At 39.6% G+C, this 9,469-nt stretch overlaps 1 protein-coding gene across 6 annotated transcripts in view; it reads right to left on the minus strand.

Annotated features, from left to right (window-relative positions):
* The window catches only part of CCSER1 (coiled-coil serine rich protein 1), a 1,108,427-nt gene extending 1,102,934 nt beyond the window's left edge, over positions 1-5,493 (minus strand). For 5 of the 6 annotated variants that reach the window (XM_016161106.2, XM_036226734.1, XM_036226735.1 and 2 more), the window contains exon 1: positions 5,078-5,493. The gene's annotated coding sequence lies outside the window, so the exon portion shown is untranslated. Of the gene's footprint in view, positions 1-4,666; positions 4,804-5,077 lie in introns of those variants that run through there. The other variant, XM_036226729.1, reaches the window with a different exon arrangement.
* Positions 5,494-9,469: the final 3,976 nt, after the last annotated feature.

Genomic DNA, 9,469 nt, shown 5'->3' on the forward strand with positions numbered 1-9,469 from the left:
AAATATCACATATGAGTCTATAGGACTAAACAGAAAGTGGTCAACTTTTGTACACTCCGCACATTTTTGTCTTTATAAATGACTATCGACAAGGTCCAGCCTAGGACAGTTACTGTCCGATTAAATTCTACACTACGTATTGCTTCCCCAATCAACAGCAAATATGTGCAAAAGAATTAGAAACTCATTATATATATACACACACACACACACACACACACACACACACACACACACAGTTAAGATGAAAATCTGGTAGAGAGTATAATACAGTATTTTCCTGGTCTAAATAGTTAAACCATAGTTATCTTTACCAGTTGAGGAAACTACTTAGACACAAAACAGGCAGAAGACAGCCTGTAAGTTTCACTGTAGGTCAGTGAAATACTTTAGGCCAATGGTACTCAAACTTTAGAGTGCAAAAGACTCACATGGAGGACCCCATCCCACAGTTTCTGATTCAGTCAGTCTGTGGTGAGACTGGTCTTTTAACAAGTTCACTGGTGCTGCTTCTGAGAGACCACATTTTGAGGACCAACACTCTAGTTAAGAATTTGCTATTAGATAATAAGTTGTTTCTTTATAAACAACCTTTAGATTTTATTTAGTTTCAGAACATAGCTATGGTATTTTAAATTTTAATTAGTTTAACTAAAATTTAAAAATTGGGAATCTAGTGTCAATAATGCAAAACCAAAAGCTGTATTTTAAGTTAATCTAAGTATAGGGCCACAATTTGGCCAAACGGCAAACTTCATTTGTCAATCATTCAATCTAAAAGCTTTAAAAAAATTTAATATTATATCACAGACCCTAGTACACATTTTCGAACACCACTTTTTATGTTGCCATTTTATGTAACCCACATGAAATGCCTAAGATGTAATATGGCTATTTTAAAATGAAAAACTGAAAAATAAAATAAAATTTAAAACTGATAAAAATATCTTGGTACTGTATCCATTGTGGTTTAGAGTGGTCATTTTTACATTTTTATGTTATATTTAGCTTACGCTACATATGGAAGTATGTTGCCTTTGTTATAGTGTTTTTCATCAATCTCCCCATCTTCTCTTACTGCTTATCCCACCCCAGACTTCATATTTTATTGTTAACTGACACCCGTGCATAGTGAAGATAATATTGCTGAGAGAAGCTTATGTTCTCAATATAAAGCAAACAGATTTTGTCACTATCTAAGAGAGAAATCTTGCAGAAGTTGTCAGTCATAGAGTAGAAGAGATTACATTATCAAAGTGATACACCTGTGACATATAGTTCAAAAGCAAACTCAAAATACCAATTAACAGATAGTCTGATTTGTATTCTGACTACCTTGGAAATCATCCCATTCCTGCATGAATATGAAATTGGTGATTTAATAGGTTTTTCACTTTTGTACTAACTCTTATCTATTCACTGCCAACAAAAACTATATATGAAAATCTTTTAATCTGACCGAACTGAAAGTAATTCTACTGTTATTTATTGAAAGTCATATCTAATATTTGTACTTCTTATTTATTGTCACCAAAACATACTTCTGGGGTGTCATACCGTATAAACTGGCTAAGAGTTATTTAAGGTGTTTCCTTTTGAGTTCCTAAAATGGATAAATGCATTTTTAAAAATTTTGTGTATTTATAAAAACAAGTATATACATAAGGTAAAAAATAAGTTCAGAATGCTTAGAGACAGGATATGTTCCTATTATTAATATAATCTATTTACTGGAAGATAGTTACAATATCTTTAAAATTGTTCTTATAATCTAAAATTGTTCCCCACAGACCTTCATCGCAGCTCTATATTCATGGAAAATAATCTAAGGATAAGTTGGATGCATCTAATAACTTTAAAATAAAAATATTATAGAAAATATGTTATTTAATGGGGTACACATTTTATATGAAGAACAAAATATTAAGTATTCAATAAATGCTCACGGTTTTCTTTTACATATGTCTCACTTTCTAAGGAGGGCTGGTTCAGATGTACCTGAAACACCTTGTTATTAATACCAAATTCAACACTTTAGTACAATTTAAATTTTAGAATAAGTATTGTTTATGCACCTGAAACTTACTGGACTTTGTTAATCAATGTCACCCAAAAAATTAAAAATAAATTAAAAAAAAAAGTAAGTATTGTTTACAAATATGCCGCGCATTTTGATCATTAAAAGGCAATATAGAGTCAAAGATTTGTCTTCTTAGGTACAAAAATATGTATTGATAATTCCAAGACTAGCACGTACAGAATATTGTACATCAAAAACAGATTCACCTGCAGTTGGCACATGAAATTCCACCACTTTTCAATATTTAAATCTATTTCAAAACAAACTTATCTGTCTTATAACTTTGTTCTTTTCTACAATTTCGAGAAACACATCTTATACCTCATATTGTCATTCATAAGCCTCTAATCCTATTTATACTTTAAGATCAGCACTAAGCAAGTCTTACCTATCCCTGAAGCCTTTTTAAACAAAACCCAGTATGAAATATTATTGTCAATGCTCTGAACTCCTACAGTCCTCAATAGACATGTGATCTCTTATTGTCATGGGTTGCTAACTCTATTCAAGCATGAACATCAGATTCCTCACAATTAGAAAGTAAGCTCCTGAAAGGCAGGGAGCAAGGGAGTCTTATGTTCTCTCTCCACAATGTCTACACGGCACCTTGCACATGACAGGCCCTGCTACGAGAGCTATGTTGAATAATAAAATGCAATAAAAATTTGAATAACTAAAATGTAATACATTTTTTATTTTCTACTTCATAAGTTTGATGTAAATTTACATTCTATAGTATAAATAATAGATCATTAAAATAACAAACAGTTGCTGATTCTCTGACAGTGTGAAAGGACAAAATATTCATAAATATGACTTTTTAATGATTGTAATACTATAGTTCATCAAGTACATTTTAAAATACCAATGATTCAGGCAAGTTAATGTAACAACACTCAGTAGGGCTCTCAGTTAGATTCTAAAGTAATATATAAAACTGCACATGCTCCAATGTTGAAAATGTCTTTTAAACCAACATAAACATAACCAAATAAAAATAACTTAACTCTGCTTGTCTTCAAAATAAATATGACTGGTAATGAAAATTACTTTCATACTAGGGAAAAGAGAAAAAAAAACAGTTGGCATGTTTTCATCAAAATAAGGAGCTCCCTAATTAATATCAAAGGAAGACTAATCACTCTGACTATGGGTTGACCAGTTTGCTTCTCTTTCTTCTCTGTGAAATTACTGAAGGGGTAGTTGTAACATGGAATTTCAATGTTTTAAAACCTTGTGTTTGGCAGGTCTCGGAGAAATCCCAATTTAAAAGAATAAAGACAATGACCTACTATCTCAGTCACAACTAAGTCATCAGTTCTATAAAAGCTCCGTTGCTAACTTTTAGGAACAAACATAAATTTACTAAAGCATAGTTGGTAGACATGGTCCCAAGTCATCTCTAAGCTTCAAGTTATGTCTCTGGAATTTGTACCTGTTAAAAATCAAATAGAAAGAGAAACTGAAAGAAACTATTGTAGCCTAGATTAACAGTGTTTTAGGTCTTTTCTTAATAGCAAGTTTTTAATCAGTAGTAATCAATATAAACTCAGCTAGGTGTCTGCTTCTCTTTCTTCCACTAAAGCTTTTAATAAAACCAGCTTTACAGTAAAATGTGTGTGCCTCGCTTTTAATAGCCTTTCTTAGGGGTAAGGATGAGGGTATGTGTTACATTTCAGTCGTAAGGTAGTCAATTGCAAAGATATCAGAAAAGAAAGCTGTTGAGAGCAAGTAGGTACTTTATGTCTTGTGGGTCCTATTGATGGCCTGAGGAGTTAAGAGGAGTGGAGAGTAAGTACATAAAAACATTAAAGGGCAAGAGCTCTTCTAAGAGATTTCTAAGAAGCATTTTTTTTTCCATCTATAAAAGGCAAGTGATTTTCTGACTTGATTTCATATTCCAAATCCCACGAGAAGGGGGAAAGCAGAATCGCTTTTAATTCTGATAAAGGAGATGGGAGAGATGGGAGAGAGGGAGAAGAAAGAAGCTCAAGATACACCGAAGGAAACCCCGAGAAATTTCACAACTCTTTGCCATAAATAGCCTTTCTTCTCACTCCGGATACCTCCTCCTTTACATCAGCAAGGCTCAGCCTCCAAGCGCAGAGGCACCATTCACAAATCCTTCCGTCTCCCTTTCGCGCACCCCTTCCCCTAGATAGCACCGCGTGTAATCCCTGGGAAAAAAAGCCAAAAGATGAGAGGGCCCAGGGGCCACCTGCGGTTTTGGCTCAGGACCGATTTTCATTTCAGGTGAACCAACACATAGTCAGGAGCGCGAACACACACAAACGAACACACACCTCTCCCTGAAGCCCTTGACACGCCACCACAAAGCAATTTGTTCACACTAAGTCGAAGCTGTTCCTGCCGCCGCTGGGGAGGGTCTCGCCTCCAAGCCAGGAAGCCAGCGCCAGAGGACAAGCAGGCGGAGGCAAGAGGCGGTCCCGGCTCCGGCACTGCGGCTCCACAGGGAGCCCCGGGCTCCCCGCCCCCTCCTCCACCTCCCCCCTCCCACCCGCGTCGCCGCCACCCCTGCCCCGGTCCCCGCAGCCCGAGACGCCAGCGCCGTCCCGCCGCCCTTACCTGCGGGACACGGGCGGCGAGGGAGTGGAGCGGCCCGGAGCTTGCGCCAACTCTTGCGTCCTTGGCCCGCCACGCTCCGCATCGCCCTGGAACGACGGCCGCGGCCCGGGGGAGCAGAGCGCTCAGGAGCGCAGAGGGAAAGGCCACGCTGCGCGCTGGGAGTCGCGGGTCGGCAGCGAGCGAGCCGGTCCGCCTCCCTCCTATCCCACCCGCAAGGCCAAGTCTCCGCGCCGCGCACGCCGGGCCGGCGCCCGGCGCTCCGGGCCTGGGCGGGGGCTGCTCCAGGGCGGCCCGGGCACGGCGCGGTCACCTGCCGGGCGGTCATCCCCGCGTCCGCCAGGGACCGGCCCCAGCGCAGCGGCAACGCGACGCGCGACCCTCCGGGCGCGGGGGCACCGGGGGCGTTACTACCTTGAGGGCTCCGCGCCGCTTGTTAAGGCTCCTCCTGGGCAATCAGGGGTTTATGTCTTCGGGGCACGGGGGTGTCTTTCCTGGACCCCGCCTCTGCCCTCCCTCCCCTTCTCGGCTGTTGGGCTCCTTCTCTCCACTCCCAGTTGCGGAGTCGAGCTGCGTTATTTAATAATCCTCCTGCACCTCCTGCCTGCGCCAGCAGAGCTGCTGTGCCTGAGCCACCGCTTCCCAGTCGGTCATGTTGTTGCGAGAGAGAGAGACGGATTGGCAGTTGGTCGGCGACTATTTGTGGTGAGAGAGAAAAGCAGAGCAAGAGGAGGGCAGGGGAGGGACGTGGGGAGGCGCTTCCAAGTGTGTGAGTGCGGAGTGCCACTGTGTGGGGAGCCGGCAGCTACCTCCCCGGAAGGCTGCGCTCCCGACTGTGCGGAGGGCGGTGGCGAGCGCGGCCTTTATAGGGATTGGGGTTGGGGGTTGGGCTGGGGCGGCGCCAGGCCAACTGCGTCCGCGGGTTACCGCGCACGCATACTCACATATTAACGTGCGCACACCCACTGCTGAGTTTTTATTTTACGGGAAGCTGTGTCCGACCGTGCTGACTTCGCTTATCCCTTAGCCCATCCTTGTGCTTAAGACGAGTCCAAGTGCAGAGACAGGTCAAAACAGAAGACCAGCAGGCTGAACCATAGCTAAAGGACCGCGAAGATGCTGAACATGCCCCAAACCACCGATGTTATCTTCTCTTCCTCCTCTCAGGGAGAAAATTGTGAGGTTCTTTCTCCCCTTTCCCTCTCACCCACCTATTCACAACCTGACAGGTCTCTTCCATTCAGGCCAGCAAAGAAAGAAACCCGGCTTCTTTCCTCTAAGCAGGTCACACCTTCCAGGAACCATTAACAGCAATCAGTTTTTCTGTAGGATAATGGAAGCATTGGGACTATGACCTCGACTGGACTTTGCGTTCCTACACATAAGGAAACATGGAAATAACAAACAGAACCAGCTACCATTTTGACATCATTTGACTGATGACCCCCTGGAGAAAATTTGCCAGTTTAGAGATGGAGAAGACTTCTGATGCATGCTGCTGTTGCTTACCTAATCTATTTTCCCTTGATCCTCTTTCCCATTGCACTGCCTCATTTCCTTTCAGGTTAACACTGGCTCCTGAACTCTCTCCCATCCATCCTCTTCTTTATCTCGGCTCCTATAGATTTTGTCATTAGTAGGCAGTACAGTAGATAAAATGCATTGAACTCTGTGTGTGTAGGAAAAATTTTTTGAACCCATTCTATTGGCATATAGGACTATTTCTAGATAGATATCACATCCCTAATATTAAGTTTGTATACCTGACATCACCTTCCTTATACCCTAACTAGCCTCCTGCACAGATTACAGGATTTTTGTAATCTGGTGCATTACTATATTGAGAAACAGCTTCCAGAAATCAAGGAATTTATACATTTTCCCAGGTTGTGTGCATGTCTGTGTGTGTGTATGTACCGGATAATCTAACTGGCTATGATCTGACTTTTGCAACGTGAATAAATTGGGTGTTAAAGCAAGGGATAATTTTTGAATGAGCATTAGTGGTTGGTGTATATTTTTAAATGAGGACAGCCCTGCTTTAGCGTGGGAGGACAACTGTGGGAAACTATTTTCATAAATGTGACAAAAGGAAATTAACATTCAGGAGGCTATTGAGGTAATGGCAAGGTCAACAACTCAGTAATTATATCTTCTCTCCTTAGTAGCTTATGACCATGGCTATGTTTTCAGGTTTCTCACATTAATTTAACTTCCTCCTAATTCTTTTATGTATCAGACAAAGAGGTTAGAGTCCATTTAAGTCCTTTAAAATTGGCTTAAGCATATAATCAAGAAAGGGCAGCAAAGCTGGGACCAATGGACAAATATATCAGTAACATAAATACAGGACATTATAGTTTCTTTGATTAAGCATTGGGAAATGGATGTACTAACAAAGGATGTTGGGTGTGTATGCCCACTTTTAAAAAAGCTATTATTTCTTCAATTTTAAAGATCAAGAAAGTCAGATTTGGAAAGAGTAGGTAGTCAATCTAAGGTCACACACTGATTAAGTGATGAAGGTTGAATTCGACCTAAGTCTGCCTTACTCTACTTAGTTCATACCACCTTCCATTCAGGATTCCTGGCTTAGTTGAAAGTTTTAATAGTTTCTTTAGAGCTTTGGATAATCATGAAACGAGCTGATCTAAAACTCAAAATCCTTTGGCATTTTCCTTCTACCGTCTTCATTTTTCCATTGCAAGAGAGATTTATAAAATGTTCATTTCCGAGAGTTAGGCAAGGATTTTAAAAAGTTCAAACTACTTAGCCTTATAGATGAAAAATGTTAGGAAACTTTTCCAGAGTCCTTACTAAAGAATCCCACTATCACATCAAAAGAAACTTGTAAAAGAGATATTCCTGATCTGAACGTTTGCACTTATCCAATAAATATGTGGTTTATTTAAGAGCTGTGAATAGATATTTTTACAGGTTTTGTCCCTGTATAAGGATGACGCTCAATCATATTGGGCAAATTTGGGGTGTTTTTATTTTTTCAGTTCTCTATTAATTGTCAACAATAATGATGATATAATAATGACTCTATGTTGCATACTTCAAAATTATACATTAGACCAGCTATTTGAAGGGCATTTTTGGTAACCACAACTGATTGTAATTTTCACACTCTCAATTGCATTCATAATTATCGAGAACCATGACAATCTGCCAATTGCTTTTATTCATTAAGGTATTAAATAAAGCCAATATGTCTCACTTAATTTTCTAACAATTTTGCTTGCCAAATAAAGTTTAGAATTCATATACACTAGACCAAAAAGACATATGAATATATATAACCTAAACACACTCAAAAACATTGATTCATTTTAACTATTTTGTGGAGTTTTTTTTGTTGAAAACTATCTGGAGAAACCCCATTTATACATTACAAAACAACATTTTAGAAGTTAAGTAAATAAATTATTCTCTTTTGAGATTGTTTAAGTTTCAAGTAGAATTTCCCACGTTGCTACACTTTCAATAATACAATTTTTGTTGTGATAGGAAAGCAGAAAGTTAATGACTCTTTCCAGTTTGTTCATTTTGATCTCTTAACGCTTGCTGCTCTCTGGTTCCCAAGTGCATTTAACTGGCAAGTTCAATGAAGATTTGGCGTTATACCATTTGATGAAAGCAGAAAAATTAGGTTGCCAATTATACATGTGCCCCTTATGTGCACTGAATTCCCAATGAAGTGACAAACCAAATTAGAAATTCTTCAGTAGTGGTACCTAAAAAGTAAAATTCGTGCCCAGGGAAGGTTAGGGAGATAATTTTTTTCTTTCCATCCCTATTACTATAATGAAATTCATAAGATGTTTTAGAAAGTGAGTTAACTTTAAGACATTTGCAAACGATGTTTGTAGATGAAGTATCAGATAATGAATTTAAAAGTTGCACTTCTTTTTCTCTGTCCTATTTTATCAGTTTTTGATTTACTTCATACCCTAACATGATTACCCAATTATTATGAAGAAAGTTAGATGAAGGCCACTTCTCCCCTTTCCTTTAGCCTAATAGTATAAAAGAAATAATCTATCTATCTATCTATTTATCTATCTATGTTTATATACATGTAGTTTTAATATTATATATGTGTGTGTGTGTGTGTATACACATACACACACACACGCACACACACACATATGTGTGTGTATATATATATATAGCATTCTGGATTTCTTCCATATTACTAAAAGGTAAATCACCTTTTTATAACAACTGTTGTAACGTGGAAGTGTCATTATGGGTACCCTAGCACAGTAGGAGCCTTTATTGGAGACTGAGGCTGAAACATGCACTTGGTTCAAGATAAACGACTGATGAGAAAGTGTGGACTAGGAGATGGAAGGATCGACTGAGCTGCAGTTCAAGGTCCAGGGAGCACAGGAAAAATTCAATATGGCATTAATTGGGGTAACCTACTGTTAGATAAGGCACACTTGATGAAATTTTAGACAGAATTAGTTTCAGAAAACGTAGTGGTGATTATACTTGGTATACTGTCTTTTCTTGCAGTAGAAATTATGCTGGGTTGCAGAACAGCAGGGTCTATTCATGTTCTTGCTCTCTGGAGGAAACCAAAAGGCCAGATAGGTCAACTGACCAGGATTTTAGATGTGAATCCTTGGCAGAAGGTAAGCCCAGATGAATGGGTGAAAAAATTGCATTAGCTGTCTTTGCTCTGGGAACTACACAGATACCAAGGATTCATCCCATGGGGGCAGATGTTGTATCAAGACTATTAAGATGAATGTATGCCACTGTCCTTGCCACTGGGGTGCCACGTCCCAGGTT

The sequence above is a fragment of the Rousettus aegyptiacus genome, unplaced genomic scaffold (genome assembly GCF_014176215.1).
Source record: "Rousettus aegyptiacus isolate mRouAeg1 unplaced genomic scaffold, mRouAeg1.p scaffold_m13_p_10, whole genome shotgun sequence".
Taxonomy (NCBI): Eukaryota; Metazoa; Chordata; class Mammalia; order Chiroptera; family Pteropodidae; genus Rousettus; species Rousettus aegyptiacus.